Here is a 17346-nt window from a genome sequence, read left to right on the forward strand (position 1 = left end):
GCAGCTTTTGTTATTAGGGCCAAGTCAGTAGAGGTCATCAGTCCAGACAAGAATACATTAATACTAACAAAGTATCAGGTAGGGTGGCTTATGGTAAGGGGCATGTTTTTTCCTATCCCCAAACTGTGTGGATTTGTCCTGTTTCACCTGACAGATCCTGAAGTTGGGATTCATTACCACACTTTTATCTAGAAACAAGTGATACTTCAGCAGAATGAGAATGCAGAGTTGAAGCTGGCCCAGAATATCACTCAGAGACTCAGTGAGCTTCAAAGACATTCCTTATTTTCCCTGATGTAATTCATTGGGTGTTAGTTCTCAGTTATCAGCTTTTATCTCTTCCACATGTCTGCCTTTTCAGAGAATAGGATTCAGAGGGCACTGGGAAGAATTTTAAATGCTTGCATCTACCTCACAAGAATGTCAATGTCTGGCCTTCTCGGAGTTGAGTAAAATTTACACTTTTATATTCAATGGCTGCTTAACAACTACTACAGACCCTGTTCACCATTCTTCAGATTGGCATTAAAATAAATAGCATGAATATAACTAGAAATGAGTATTCTATAGATGTATAGCATAGGTTTTTCTTATTGAATGGCATTTTTTTTTTTCTTATATTGATTTTAAAGAGAGGAAGAGAGAGAGCAAGAGAGAGACAGGAACATCGCTCTGTTCCTGTATGTGCCCTGACTGGGAATCAAACCGGCCGCCTCTGTGCTTTGGGATGATGCTCTAACCAACTGAGCTATCATCTGGCCAGGGCTTGTGTGGAATGTTGATAAGCTCTTTATTTTGTTAAGGCAGCCTGGATGTTAAAATAAATAGCACCATTGCCCTGGCCAGATAGATCAGTGGGTTAGAGCAGGGGTCCCCAAACTTTTTACACAGGGGGCCAGTTCACTGTCCCTCAGACCGTTGGAGGGCCTGACTATAAAAAAAAACAACAACTATGGGCCCTGGCCGGTTGGCTCAGCGGTAGAGCGTTGGCCTGGCGTGCGGGGGACCCGGGTTCGATTCCCGGCCAGGGCACATAGGAGAAGCGCCCATTTGCTTCTCCACCCCCACCCCCTCCTTCCTCTCTGTCTCTCTCTTCCCCTCCCGCAGCCGAGGCTCCATTGGAGCAAAGATGGCCCGGGCGCTGGGGATGGCTCCTTGGCCTCTGCCTCAGGCGCTAGAGTGGCTCTGGTCTCGGCAGAGCGACGCCCTGGAGGGGCAGAGCATCGCCCCCGGTGGGCAGAGCTTCGCCCCTGGTGGGCGTGCCGGGTAGATCCCGGTCAGGCGCATGCGGGAGTCTGTCTGACTGTCTCACCCCGTTTCCAGCTTCAGAAAAATACAAAAAAAAAAAAAAAACTATGAACAAATCCCTATGCACACCGCACATATCTTATTTTAAAGTAAAAAAACAAAACGGGAACAAATACAATATTTAAAATAAAGAACAAGTAAATTTAAATCAACAAACTGACCAGTATTTCAATGGGAACTATGGGTTTGCTTTTGGCTAATGAGATTATCAATGTGCTCCTCTCAATGACCACCAATGAATGAGGTGCTTCTTCCAGAAGTGCGGAGGGGGCCGGATAAATGGCCTCAGGGGGCCGCATGCGGCCCGCGGGCCGTAGTTTGGGGACCCCTGCGTTAGAGCATCATCCCAAAGCACAGAGGTGGCCGGTTTGATTCCCAGTCAGGGCACATACAGGAACAGAGTGATGTTCCTGCCTGTTTCTCTTTAAAAAAAAAAAAAAAAGACTCCACACAGCTTTCTCTCGCTCTCTCTCTCTTTTTTTTTTTTTTTTTTTACAGAGACAGAGTCAGAGAGAGGGATAGACAGACAGGAACGGAGAGATGAGAAGCATCAATCATCAGTTTTTCGTTACGACTCCTTAGTTGTTTATTGATTGCTTTCTCATATGTGCTTTGACCATGAGCCTTCAGCAGACTGAGTAACCCCTTGCTCGAGTCAGCGACCTTGCATCCAAGCTGATGAGCCTTGCTCAAACCAGATGAGCCTACGCTCAAGCTGGTGACCTCAGGGTCTCGAACCTGGGTCCTCCGCATCCCAGTCCCACGCTCTATCCAATGCACCACCGCCTGGTCAGGCCACACAGCTTTCTCTTTAGGACACCTGGGAAGAACGCAAGGAGTGCAAAGTGAACCACATTTGGATTATTTGGATTCCTGTGTGGTCACCACAAGTGGGTGACCATGAGCAAGTTGCCTAACCTTAATGAACCTGTTTTCTAATCTAAAAAGAAGGAGCATGGGGAGCAGGCAATAATCCTTCCCTCAGGTCAGGGGTCCCCAAACTTTTTACACAGGGGGCCAGTTCACTGCCCCTCAGACCGTTGGAGGGCTGGACTATAAAAAAACTATGAACAAATCCCTATGCACACTGCACATATCTTATTTTAAAGTAAAAAAACAAAACAGGAACAAATACAATATTTAAAATAAAGAACAAGTAAATTTTTTTTTAATTATTTTTATTTATTCATTTTAGAGATGAGAGAGAGAGAGAGAAGGGGGGGAGGAGCAGGAAGCATCAACTCCCATATGTGCCTTGACCAGGCAAGCCCAGGGTTTTGAACCAGCGACCTCAGTGTTGTAGGTCGATGCTTGATCCACTGCGCCACCACAGGTCAGGCAGAACAAGTAAATTTAAATCAACAAACTGACCAGTATTTCAATGGGAACTATGCTCCTCTCACTGACCACCAATGAAAGAGGTGCTCCTTCCAGAAGTGCGGCGGGGGGCCGGATAAATGGCCTCAGTGGGCTGCATGCGGCCCGTGGGCCGTAGTTTGGGAACCCCTGCCTTAGGTGGTGGTTGTGAGAATGATTGGATTCTCTAACATTCCTAGCAGAATGCTGGCGTGGAATAGTGCTCCCTAAGTGTTAATTCCCTTCCTTTCACTCTCTGTCGGGTTTTCTCTACTACTCTTAGGAAACAATAACTGTAAAGTTTTCATAAGGAAACATGTTGCACCCCAAACTCCTCTATTTGCCCAGTTTGGATACCATTCTTCTTTGCTCCCACCAAAAAAACGGAAAAAAAAACACTCCAAAATAGAACAAAACCAAAAAACCAGAGTTCCTGAAAGGCCATATGAAACAGTTTATTTATTTATTTTCCAATTTCCTGGTTGGTCAGTGGCATCTGGCCATAAATGATCCAGCGAGTAGTCATCAAAACTAAAGAAAGTGAACTTCTGTGGAAAGCATTTTGGTATAAAGTTTCCACCATTCAATTTTAGCTCAGACCTGCCTATTCAAATTCACCATTTTCTGTTGTAGTTCCTTGTGGCGGGAAACTCACTAAAATAACCTTTGGTGTCCCAGAGTGTGTGACTATACTTCTACTCAAAGGTTTCAAAGCAACATGGGGGTAAGGAGGAAGCATGTGAAGTTTTTCGATCAGGTCAGGAGTTTATGGGGTTTGGTGGAATCTGTGGAGGGAGGCTTGGATTTCTAGGGCTGGGCTCTGAGGAGAAACAAACTTGATACGTGTGTATGGGGGACGGAGGAGATGTCAGCGAAGCCCAGAACAGGGCATGGGGCCTTCCCCCATCCACAGGGAATCTTGGGCACTTAGGCTTTCAGGGGAAAGGGCCTTGGGCCCCAGAATCCGGTGAGTTTGCCAGGCTGGAATCCTGTGAACCTCCCCAGCAGGTCTGCAAGGACTCTGCATGAGCACCCAGACCTCAGGAACAAAGCAGTCACAGCAGAGCATTTTGTCTTTCTCTCCCCTGGTACAGCACATGCTTAGGCTGTATTCATGTTTGTGTTCGTTGCTTACCCTCTTCTGGTTTTTAATACAATCATAGCTTTATTCTATATGGCATCCCAAACTCTGTCTCAAAATAACACCAGCACTTCTGAAGTGGACGGCCGATGAAGACAAAGGAGGTTTTCAGAGAGCGTTCGGAGTGACATGGAGAAAGGCACAGAGGGCTGTCTCAGACAAGAGGGGCAGCTGAGAAGGCACTGTCGCCAACAGAGGCAAATTGTGTGGACAATTAAATTCAGCCAACAGTGTCCCAGGAAGAAGCAAAAACCAGCAGGTCCACTTGAAGCCAGGATCTGAAGAGTTTTGCAAATAAAAAATTGGACGTTGCCCCAGAACCAGCAGAGATGCTTGTGGGTAAGTGATAGGATCGAGGTGCCTGACCCCCAAAGCATGGAGACCCTCTGTACTGGGTGATGCCGCACGGATCATGGATGTTGTACCCAAGAACTGCCTGTGAGTTTGTTCAGATGGAAATTTCTAGACCCCACCTTAAGATTGTGATTCTGGGGTGGGCGTTGGCATCTAAATTCTTGTTTTAAGATTTTATTTATTGATTTTTAGAGAAGAGAGAGAGAGAAAATGGGGGAGGAGCAGGAAGCATCAACTCCTAGTAGTAGTTGGTTCTCGTATGTGCCCTCACCAGGCAAGCCCAGGGTTTCGAACCAGCGACCTCAGCATTCCATGTAGATGCCCCATCCACTGCACCACCACAGGTCAGGCTGGAATCTAAATTTTTTAACAGCTGCCTGCCTGATGCTCATGCTACTGCTGGTCTGTAGACTGTACATTAACAAACCCTGTTCTCAGAGCTCCACCCATTTCTCTATAAAGTAACATTCCAAACCTCCTTTGGTAAATAGTATTTTAAGTGCTTACTTTGGAGAAATTTCCTGTTTGCTGAAAAGTGCTTAAAACACAAATTTCTCTTACAAAAAAATGCTATTGCAGGGTCCTTTACCATAAGCCTTCATGGTTATTTTTTTAAAGATGTGACCCACTGTGTTATGTATTAGAAATCCTTGCATTTTTTTTTAATTTTTATTTACTGATTTCAGTGAGAGAGGAAGGGAGAGACAGAGAAAGACAGGAACATGGAGCTGTTCCCATATGTGCCCTGACCAGGCATTGAACCAGCAACCTCTGCGCTTCAGGGTGTCGGTCCACCCAACTGAGCTATCCGGCCAGGGCAAGCCTTCATGGTTACTGTTATTGAGGACCTACCAGGTGCTTACACTTCAGAAGGGCTCACATGAGTGAAATTATCCACCGACAGAGCCGTCTCGTAGTGCTGCCCGTGAAGTGCCTCACAAAGGAGTGGGCACTTCCCAGAGCCCCAGACACGTCCTTGGGCTGCCACATGGGCTCCTGGTAACAGGCCACATCTGGCCATGGGAAAGCAGTTCACCACCTTCTCCAGGGACACCTGCTCCCTGACTGTCCTCACAGGCAGGCTCTGGCGTGTGTGGGAGTGTGTATCCTTTCAGTGTGTATCCTTTCATGCTGGCGTCCTGTCCTAGAGGTTGGGGGGGGGGGGGGGTTATGGTGCTGACAAGGACCGGGAGCCCCGGCACTGAGTCTCATTCACAGTGAATTCTGGACGGGATGGAACAACCTGCTTACTGGCTGTGTGCTCCATGATCGCGCTTGGGTTCGTCACTAGGAATGGTCTGTAAAGGGCATCTAGGAGAACATTCAAACATCATGTGACCCAGCAGTTCCAGAGCACAGCAGAATTGCATGTGTATATTCATCAGCAGATGGAACCAAGAATCTCCGCATCAGCCCAATTTATACAATTACATGAAAAAGCATCTAGTGTGTGATCCCAACTTCACAAATGAGGAAGCAGAGGCCCAGAGATACTGTAACTTGCTCAAGGCCAACGAGCTAGTGCTATTGCTAGTGTATGTACCCTTCCATTTGGATGCATAGTGATTCACAGATGGGCTTGGGGAATACTTGTTTAGGGAAAGCCAAAAGGTAGAGGAGTGAAGGAAAAAAAAGAGACAGAGATCAACTTTTATTTGCCTACCAGTCACTTGCCCCTTTTCACTGCTGTCCTGTCCCTCGTCCCCTCTCTCAGAAATGCAGTCTTGTGCGGACCTAATTCCTGGAGCTGCTACAGCCATCTTGTGGCCAAGAGTGGAGACATTCCTGATAGCCCGGTACCTGGAGGATAGCTGAGTGGATTAGAGCCTGTATTGTAATGGTATCCTGGAGCCGCTGCTGCACCTACCTCCAGGCTTCTTAAGTAAACAGTAAACACCCCTGTGGTCTTAGGAAGTTTAATTGGCATCCCTGTAACGGGCAGCTGAGCTCAGCCTTAGAGATTCAGAAGATGAGGAATACAAGCAGGCAGGAGAGTCAAGGAAGAGAATGTCCCTGTGTGGGTGGCAGTGTTGTCAGCAGCAGAACCAGCCTTCTAGCACGTGCATTCTCAAAAGGGGAAATTGATTCTTGGGGTGGGGGCAGGGCAAAAACTCTTAGATATTAACACTGGGCTATAGAGACACAACTATTATTGTCAAAAGGCAGGATGCTTTCTTGGCCTAGATATGCTCCCTCAGGAAGAATGTGGCCAGCAAAAATATCTCCCTCTCCTTCTTAATTTAAACTTTTTATTTTGGAATACTTTCAGACTTAGAGAAAAGTTGCAAGGATGGTACAGTGTCCTCACATACTGTTCACTCAGCATCACCTACGTATTAACATCCTAGATCATTATAGTACATTTGTCACAACTAAGGAGCCAACATTAGTATGTTACTAGCCACTAAACTGTATACCCCAGTGGTCAGCAAAGTGTGGCTCACGAGCCACATGCAGCTCTTTGGCCCCTTCAGTGTGGCTCCTCCACAAAATACCACGTGCAGGAGCTACCCTGTTAAGGAATGTACCTACCTATATAGTTTTCAGTTTAAAAAATTTGGCTCTCAAAAGAAATTTCAATCGTACTGTTGATATTTGGCTCTGTTGACTAATGAGTTTGCCGACCACTGGATACCCTATCGGATTTCACTAGTTTTCCCCTAATGTCCTGGTTCTGTTCCAGAATCTCACTCAGGATACCATTACATTTTGCAGTCATGTCTCTTCACCTCCTCTGGTTTGTGGCAGTTTCTGACTTTCCTTGTGTATGATGACCTTGACAGTTTTGAGTAGTATTGACCAGGCATTTTATAGAATGCCCCTCAATTTGGCTTTGTCTGCTGTTCATCTCATGGTTAGACTTGATTATAAGTTTTGGCAGGAAGACCACAGAAGTGAAGTGCCATTCTCATCACATTTCAAGAGTACATACATACTATCAATGTGATTTACGCCTGACCAGTGGTGGCTCAGTGGATCCAGCACCAATCTGGGATGCTGAGGTCCCCAGTTCGAAATCCCAAGCTCGTCAACTTGAGCATAGGATCAAAGTTGCTGGCTTGAGCCTAAAGGTTGCTGGCTCTGCCTGACACCACTCCCCGCCCCACCCCCACCTCACCCCCAGCAAGGCACATACAAGAAGCAGTCAATGAACAATTAAAGTGAAGCAACTACAATGTGATGCTTCTCACTCTCTCTCCACCTTCTCTCTCCCTCCCTCCCTGTCTGTCTCAAAACAAACAAAAATCATACTTTATCATCCTGGTGTTAACCTTGATTACCTGGTCCAGGTAGTGTTTGCCAGGTTTCTTCACTGTAGTTACTCCTCCCCTACCCCACTTCCCATTCTGTAGTCTCTGGAAGCACTGCTAAGCACAGTTCAGCTCCTTGCTGACCACTGCTATTAGAACCTCCTTTTCACTCTATTTGAAAGAGAAAGTTGTCTGGTCAAGGTAGGTCTCGGGCATCATGTGCCCTACACCATACGCCCTGCAGCAGCCCACACAGGGCTGATCAGGACTGTGCCTTTTTTTTTTTTTTTGTATTTTTCTGAAACTGGAAACGGGGATAGACAGTCAGACAGACTCCCGCATGCGCCCGACCGGGATCCACCCGGCACGCCCACCAGGGGCAATGCTCTGCCCACCAGGGGGCGATGCTCTGCCCCTCCGGGGTGTCGCTCTGTTGCGACCAGAGCCACTCTAGCACCTGGAGCAGAGGCCAAGGAGCCATCCCCAGCACCTGGGCCATCCTTGCTCCAATGGAGCCTCGGCTGCGGGAAGGGAAGAGAGAGACAGAGAGGAAGGAGAGGGGGAGGGGTGGAGAGGCAGATGGGCGCTTCTCCTGTGTGCCCTGGCCGGGAATCGAACCCGGGACTTCTGCAGGCCAGGCCGACGCTCTACCACTGAGCCAACCGGCCAAGGCCAGGACTGTGCCTTTTGAGGGTGTTTCTCTTCCTTGCTCTTGCCATTTGGGCCTGGCCCTTAGGGTTTACCTCCTGCCCACCCCACCACCACCCCGCCGCCCTAGGTCTGTTGAAAGAGAAACTTCTCCCACATTAAGTGTAGTTATTCCTTCTTGAAATCTAGTTAAGAAGTGGGGGTTCCTATTTGATGGAGGCCAGGAAAAACTTGAGAATTCATTCCAGATGAATTAAAGATGTAAATATAAAAATAGAATATTAGTAGAATATCTAAATAATCTTAGAGAGAGTGAGACCTTAAGCCACACTGGAAACTTAGAAGCTGGAAAAGAAAATATATTTGACTTTAAGAAATTTTATATTAAAAATACCACATATCGCCTGACCAGGCAGTGGTGCAGTAGATAAGAGTGTTGGACTGGAACACCGGAGGACCCAGGTTTGAAACCCTGAGGTCGCTGGCTTGAACACAGGCTCATCCAGCTTAAGCATGGGGTAGCTGGCTTGAGCGTGGAGTCATAGACATGACCCCAAGGTCGCTGGCTTGAAGCCCAAGGTCACTGGCTTGAGCAAGGGGTCACTCACTCTGCTATAGCCCCCTGGTCAAGGCACATATGAGAAAGCAATCAATGGACAACTAAGGAGACTAAGGAGCCGCAACAAATAATTGATGCTTCTCATCTCCCTTCCTGTCTGTCTGTCCCTATGTGGCTCTCTCTCGCTCTCTCTATCTGTCACAAAAAGCAACAACACAAAAACCACATATCAAAAGACAAAGTGTGATTGGGGCGGTGGGGGTTGGGGGAGGGCAGGAGGTAAACCCTGAGGGCCAGGCCCAAATGGCAAGAGCAAGGAAGAGAAACACCCTCAAATTGAGGATGATAGCTAAAGGGTATAGGATTTCTTTTGGGGATGTTTATTACAACATCTTACACATCACTAGGGAAAAGGCTGAACAAATTATAGTACATCCATACTATATTATACAGCAATAAAAACTGAATTAGAGCTTTATGTATTGGGAGGTCTATGATAAATTAAAAGACAGTGGTGAAGTAATATATGTAGTGGGATCACTGTACATGAATGAGTGTATATAGGTATATGTTTACACAAGAATAGAAAAACACGTGGTAGGATATGGACCAGACTGTTAAAGGTTTTAATTGGGGAAGAGGGGACAACAAGGCAGGCAGAGACAGACCAGATTAGCATTTTCTTTCTACAGCCTCATATTTCACACATTACAGTGAGCATTTATTTCTTTTGTAATTTAAGTATTCTAATAAGGAAAAAAAAATTTAATCAAAACAAATGAAACACCTGAGTTAAACATTTACAATGCCCCTACCTCTTTGCCAAAGCTAAGCAATATTATTTGTGTCAGCCAACCTCTCGCTTGCCTTTCTCCTTTCCTAAATTGATTTAATTATAAAAAGAGCTTTAAGCAGTTCTCTTTAGCCTGACCAGACAGTGGCACAGTGGATAGAGCTTTGAACTGGGACACTGAGGACCGAGGGTCGAAATTCCAAGGTCACTGGCTTGAGTGTAGGGTCGCCAGCTTGAGTGTGGACCCCATGGTCACTGGCTTGAGCAAGGGGTCATTGGCTTGGCCACTGGAACTATCAATTGATGCTTCTCATCAGTCTCCCTTCCTGTTTGTCCCTCTCTCTCTCTAAAGAAAAAAGAAGTCCCCTTTATACCCCCAATTAACAGTGCATTGCATTTTTTTTAATTTATTATTTTTTTCTGAAGTTGGAAACAGGGAGGCAGTCAGACAGACTCCCGCATGCACCCGACCGGGATCCACCCGGCATGACCACCAGGGGGCGATGCTCTGCCCATCCGGGCGTCGCTCTGTCGCAATCAGAGCCATTCTAGCGCCTGAGGCAGGGGCCACAGAGCCATCCTCAGCGCCCGGGTAAATTTTGCTCCAGTGGAGCCCTGGCTGTGGGAGGAGAAGAGAGAGACAGAGAGGAAGGAGAGGGGGAGGGGTGGAGAAGCAGATGGGCGCTTCTCCTGTGTGCCCTGGCCGGGAATCGAACCCGGGACTCCCGCACGCCAGGCCGATGCTCTACCACTGAGCCAACCGGCCAGGGCCTGCATTGCATTTTTAAAAATTCTTTATGACAGGTACCACTTTCTATTTCAAATTAAATGTATATGCTACTGAAGAGCAGCAAGGATACTTGCAGCCTAGCCTAGACTTCCACCTTATCACTGTGCCACACCCCTCTCTTCCACTTTACAGACACACTTTGTGTCCTACCTCACTTGTTAGAGGAGAGACCTTAACAAGCAAGGTTGAAGTCATGTCATATCATTCGAAGCGCACTACAGAAATATTTCCAGTTTTAGAAAAATTTACAATTTTACTTAGAATTTTTTATGCTTCAGAATTATATCTCTTTGTTGTTAACTTTACATAGAACGTGTATTTTTAACTGGAACTGGTATGGGCTCAGCTTCTTTATTTTGATGATAATCTTAAAAGTTTTCATAATAGTCTGAATAGGAAATATAACATAGCATATGCTGAGTCATCTGGATTACCACTATTTAATCAACTAATGAAATAGAGGTTAATTCCCATTTCTACATTTAAGATAATAAAAAAAACTACTAAATCTTTCTACTTTAATTTTTGTATGCTAACGATGAAAGAACAGCAGCAGGTTTAGCAGGTCGACGCACCCGAGTCAGGCCGATGTGAGCATCTGTGAGACCTGGGGCAGGGGTTCAGATGCAGACCCACATTCCCTCTGTCTAAATATGTGAAAGTTATACATCAAGTTAGCAAGCATGTGTAAAGCTGTGGCTTTGAAATGACTGAAAGTTGGCTAACTATCCAGGACAACTTACTCTATTATTTTTCAAGTCTAGGTAGTCTGTTAATATTTGAGATGAGTAATAAAATCAATACATAAGCAAATTAGAAGATGTCTTTTTCTTGCCTTTATAGCGGCAAAATAATATTTATATTATTATAAGATATACTATATAAACTGCATTACACTGACAGTGTTAAACGATAAGCTGAGGAATATTAAAATTTATAAAAGTTTATTTGAGCAAAAATCAATTCCAGTTGGGCAACACCACACTGAAGTGGTTAGGAAGGTCACCGGCAGGGTCTGGGCGAGACCAGAGAGGAAAGTAAGGAGATTATTGAGTGATTATAGCTCAAAGCCAAGTTGGCCATTTGTGATGGGCTGTCCTTAGGTTTTAACTGTGTAGCCCTGAGGTATTTACAGGCTTAGATTGGGGCCACTTACGTAGGCTGCCACAGCATTGGAGCCACCTCAGTCTACTGGCCTCCTTGTTTAATTTGACAACGGTAATGTGCAACTGGGCAAACTTTCTTAAATGATTATAGTTCTTAGATAGTTTTTAATGAATTTCAACTTGGATTAAACATATCCTCTGGTCAGGAAACAACAACTGAACTTGCCAATTAAATTATTAAAGTAACACTTAGATTCAAAAATGAATCACAAATTTTATATATCATATTAAAACATAAAAATAGGGATGAATATGATATCATTACCACAGAATATTAGTTTATATTTTCATTTTATAATAAATTATCACTTCGAATGCAATTTTCACCATCTCTTCAAGCAGGATCTAGAGTCATACAGCAAATAATGTGTCATGTTTCACTCATGTGTTAAGAAACAACAGGCCCCAAATGGAGTCACTCGTGCTAAGCCCGTATCACCAAACCGAAACTTCATACCTCACTTGATAGCAGTTTCAACCCTCCCTAGGAATGTAATCTTAACCAGTCAGTCTGAAATTTCCTGGTAGACCCTTTTTGTCCCCCATGAAGGTGACCTTTCCTGAAAGAATCCTTTTTTTCCTTTCGGACTTCCTTGCCCCATCCCCTCTCGGCCTTTAAAAATCCTTCTTTTTCTGTAGCTTCTCTGCTGCTCCTTTCTGTTTGCTACATGGAATGCTGCCTGCTTCATGGACCATTCAGGAAAGCCAGTTTGATCTTTAAATGTACTCAGCTGGACTTTTATTGTTTAACACATAGTACATAAACCGACATCTCTACAAATACTGTAAGACTATCAATTCCTTAATATTGCAGAAGTGTTCCTCAGCCACAGCACAGCTGCTGTGGACACTGGACTACTTCATGAGCAACTCCAGAGTCACAAATGAGGATAGAAGAAAAGCCAGAACATGGACATTCCACACTCAACAGCAATATTTATTGAATTCATGTAATCTCAGAGGAAGTATTTGGAAGTTAATAATTTGTTTTTTCTCTTACCTAAGTGCTCCTGCTGTTCACCTAGTCCCTGCACTAAAAAAAAGCTTTGTCCGTTCCTGACCTTGTGAGATCACAGAAAATACAGGTATTGGTCTTTGCTCCTCACCCTCCTCATTCTTGGCACAGAGCTCCTGAAACCCTCATGAATTCCTACGTGATAAGAGAAATGGGAGCATTCTTTTGTTCTAATATTTGATCTTTGACACTTGAACTTTTAAACTTTCCTGTAATTCTTCAATCCTGTGTTAGACATTATACAGATTATCATCAGTACAGTATGCATTAATATGCCTGGATTGCAGTCAAGCGTAAGGCCTCAAAGAAAACCTCTATGTGCCCAGACTGCTTGATATCCTGCTTGATGCCCACCTGAAATTCATCATCATAATTATTGAGACTACTGGGTAAACCAATCAGCAATTGCAGGGCTCCTTTCTCTCTTGTGATTCAGTTACATTATAAAAATGAATAATATTTCTTTGTTCTGTGGAACATGTCTGGGTTTTATGGCTACATGTGTTTCCAGTTGGCAAACAAGTCTTTGTTGTTTATTTGTAGCCAGAGTCTCCAGATTCTCTTTGATTATGTTTTGACAGGAGGCACCCCTTTGCCTCCCTCCTTGGAGAAAGAAGCAGAGTGACCTAATGCCTTGGTGTCTACGCCACACAGACTGGGTCTGCAAACTGGGTGAGACCTGACTCCACACTGGCTCTCAGTCTGCACTAGCTCACAGGTGATTAGGTCACAAGAATTCTCCTAAATAGGACTGGTGCCCTTATAAAAGAGAGCCATGTCAAGTTACAGCAAAAGACAGCCATCTATGAACCACAAAGTGCATCTTCATCACAGCCCGATCATGCTAGCATCTTGATCTTGGACTTCCTAGCCTCTAGAACTGAAGAAATACAATTCTGTTGGATATAAGAGACCCAGTCTATGGTATTGTTATAGCAGCCTGAATGGACTAAGACAGTCTCCAAGATCCCATCTCCTGGTATTTGCAGCCTTGTAGGCCCCTTCCACATGGTATCAAGGTTGGTCTGCGTGATCAGTAGCATATGACAGAAACAATGGGTATGTCACTTCCAAACTCAGGTTATAAAAGACACTGTGACTGGCCCTGGCCAGCTGGCTCAGTGGTAGAGCATTGGCCTAGAATGTGGAAGTCCTGGGTTTGATTTCCGGCCAGAGCACACAGGAGAAGCGCCCATCTGCTTCCCCACCCCTCCCCCTCTCCTTTCACTCTGTCTCTCTCTTACCCTCCCGCAGCCAAAGCTCCATTGGAGCAAAGTTGGCCCAGATGCTGAGGATGGCTCCATGGCCTCCACCTCAGGCACTAGAATGGCTCTGGTTGCAATGGAGCAATGCCCCAGATGGGCAGAGCATTGCCCCCTAGTGGGCATGCCAGATGGATTCCAGTCAGACGCATGTGTCTGTCTGCCTCCTCGCTTCTTACTTCAGAAAAAAAAAAAAAAAAAGACACTGACTTCTATCTTGGTCACTCTCTTTGATTCTTCTTCTTTTTTAAAAAAAATTTTTCCATTGATTTGAAAAAAAGAGAGGAAAGGGCAGGGAGAGAGACAGAGAAGCATCAACTCATTGTTCTACTTAGTTCCACTTAGTTGTACTGTATACTCATTGATTGTTTCTCATTAGTGCCCTGACCAGGAATCACTCCAGATGACACTATCCACAGACCCACCTGGCCGGGGCCTCTTTAATTCTTGTATCCTGGCTTTGGCTGTGAGTTGCCATATCCTGAGCGACTCTATGGAAAGGCCTGTGGTGAGGCATTGAAGCCTCCTGCTATTAAGCCAGGTCAGTGACTTTTGCAAGTAGATCCTTCCATCCGTTTGAGCTTTCAAATGACCAGATAGCCCCAGGTGACATCTTGACTTCAGCCTCACAAAAAAGATCCTGTGTCATCTATGCTACCTAGAGTCCAGCCCCTTGAAACTGTAAGAGAATATGTATTTGTTGTTTTAAACTGACACGTTTTGGGGTAGTTTGTTACGAGCAATAGATAACTAATATAGTAATTCTCAAATTTCTACACACTTAATTTTAAAGGCTGTCTAGCCTAATGTATTTCCCATAAATATTGATCACAGAATAGCATAAGAGGATCAGGGTGGCTTCAATTGGAAATTGGGGACTATTCTCAACTCTAAATTGATATTGAGAGTTTATAATAATCATAATGGCTTCAGGAGGAAGTCATTCACACTGCTACCTTGCATTTCCTTATCATGTAACAGAGCCACAGGACTGTAACATGCATTCCTTTTATCCAGGACTTTCCCCTAGTAGCTATGTAGGAGCTATGGTCTATAGACCAAGTACCAAGATCTCCAGTAAAACAGATCTCTCAGTTGCTGCCATCACCACCATCTATCCCCAGAACGCTGTTCATTTTGTAAGACTGAAACTCTGGACTCATGAAACGGTTCTCCATTCGCTCCTTCCCCCAGTCCCTGGCAACCACCAGTATGCTTTCTGACTCCATAATTTTGATAACTCTAAATACTTCCTATAAATGGAATCACACAGTAAATAGAGTTCCTGGACGCAATTCCAATGTGAGAGGGTCCCTCATACCAACAAGTAATTCTTGGACACCAACAGGATATCGAAGCATTCAACTCAATTCTGACACCATCTACCTGGAGACAGTATGGTTAGCCGCATGTTAAGAGTCAGTCCGCCTGACCAGGCGGTGGCGCAATGGATAGAATGTCGGACTGGGATGTGGAGGACCCAGGTTCGAGACCCCGAAGTCGCCAGCTTGAACGCGGGCTCATCTGGTTTGAGCAAAGCTCACCAGCTTGAGCCTAAGGCCGCTGGCTCGAGCAAGGGGTCACTCGGTCTGCTGCAGCCCCCCAGTCGAGGCACTATGTGAGAAATCAATCAATGAACAACTAAGGAACCACAACGAAGACTTGATGTTTCTCATCTCTCTTCCTGTCTGTCTGTCCCTATCTGTCCCTCTCTCCGACTCTCTCTGTCTCTGCTACAAAAAAATAAAAAAGAGTCAGTCTTGCAAGACTGTCTCCCACCTCACAACATACACACTTCAGATGTCAGCTACAAGTCCCAGTAACCTGAGCTTCTGACTGACTGACTACAGATTGAAGGGTCCAACAACCACTCCTTGGGTTCAATTAATTTGCTAGAATGGCTCACAGAACTCAGGAAAAATTCTGTTTACTCACTAGATTACTGATTTATTACAAAGGATATTGAACTCAAATCAGTAGCCAGATGAAGACATACATAAGGCGAAGTGCCAAACAGTGGGGTTTCTGTCCTCATGGAGCTTGGAGCCCGGCGTTGTGGCAGTTGGAAACCTTCTGGCCCCCAACTTGGAAGCTCTCCCAACACCCTCTTTTGGGTTTTTATGGAAGCTTCATTACATAAGCATGATTGATTAGATCATTTGTCGTTAGTGTCTGAATTCAATCTCCAGCTCCTCTTCCATTCTAGGAGGTCAGCGGTAGGAATGAATGTTCTCACCCTGTAATTACTTGCTTGGCTCCACTGGCAACCAGTCCCCAACCTTAGCTGTTTTCCAAAATCCACCTCATTAACAAAATGCACCTGTATCACTCTCAAGCTTTGGGAAATCCCAAGGGTATCTGTGAGCTAAGAATTGTGGCGAAGACCAATATATATGTAAAATATATATAATAAATCACAGTATTGCACATGGTACTTGTCTTTTTGTGACTAGCTTATGTCACTTAACATAATGTCCTCAAAATTCATGTGTGCTACAGCATATGTCAGAATGTCCTTTTTTTTTTTTTTTTTTTTTTTTTTCTTTCATTTTTCTGAAGCTAGAAACAAGGAGAGACAGTCAGACAGACTCCCGCATGCGCCCGACCGGGATCCACCCGGCACGCCCACCAGGGGCGATGCTCTGCCCACCAGGGGGCGATGCTCTGCCCATCCTGGGCGTCGCCATGTTGCGACCAGAGCCACTCTAGCGCCCGAGGCAGAGGCCACAGAGCCATCCCCAGGGCCCGGGCCATCTTTGCTCCAATGGAGCCTTGGCTGCGGGAGGGGAAGAGAGAGACAGAGAGGAAAGCGCGGCGGAGGGGTGGAGAAGCAAATGGGCGCTTCTCCTGTGTGCCCTGGCCGGGAATCGAACCCGGGTCCTCCGCACGCTAGGCCGACGCTCTACCGCTGAGCCAACCGGCCAGGGCCAGAATGTCCTTTTTTAATGCTGAATAATATTGTATTGTATCTGTATGCAACCTTTTGTTTACCCATTCATCTGTCAGTGAACACTGGATTGCTTCCATCTCTTGGGTATTGTGAATAGTGCTGCTATGAACATGAGTGTACAAATATCTCTTTAAGGACCTGCTTTCATTTTTGGGGGGTATATACCCAGAAGTGGAACTGCTGGACTATATGGTAATTCTATTTTTAATTTTTGGAGTTAACTGTCATACGGTTTTCCACAGCGGCTGCAGTGCACATCCTTACCAACATTTATTTTATTTTCTGGGTTTTTTTTAATGGGTGTGAGGTGGTCACTCATTTATTTTTATTTCCTTTTTTGTAGATGACAGAACTGAAGCACCAGAAAGTTAAACAAGAGCTTACACTCATTAAACATCAGAGCTGGGATTTGAACTCAAGTAAACTGACGTACTATTAACCAATATGTTAAAATTCTTGTGAGGCAAAAGTTCCAAATTCTTTCAAGAAGAAGATAAAGGGGTTCAAGGGCTAAATGCCCAAGTAAAGGGTAAAATGATTTGCAGCAAGTTGAATTTATCTGTCTCCTGATAATGTTCTCCCAACCCTGAGAGAATGAAGTTATCAGGTGAGAGGCTGAACTTCAAAGAAAATTGCAAAATGTTGTTCAGGAGGTAGAACTGCCCCCCCCTCCCCTTTCTCCTTAAATAAACTTTATTCAGAGTGTCCATTTGGGACTTAGTTTGGTGCTTTCTTACGCCCTAGTTTCTGTAT

The sequence above is a fragment of the Saccopteryx leptura genome, chromosome 2, assembly GCF_036850995.1.
Source record: "Saccopteryx leptura isolate mSacLep1 chromosome 2, mSacLep1_pri_phased_curated, whole genome shotgun sequence".
NCBI classification, from domain to species: Eukaryota; Metazoa; Chordata; class Mammalia; order Chiroptera; family Emballonuridae; genus Saccopteryx; species Saccopteryx leptura.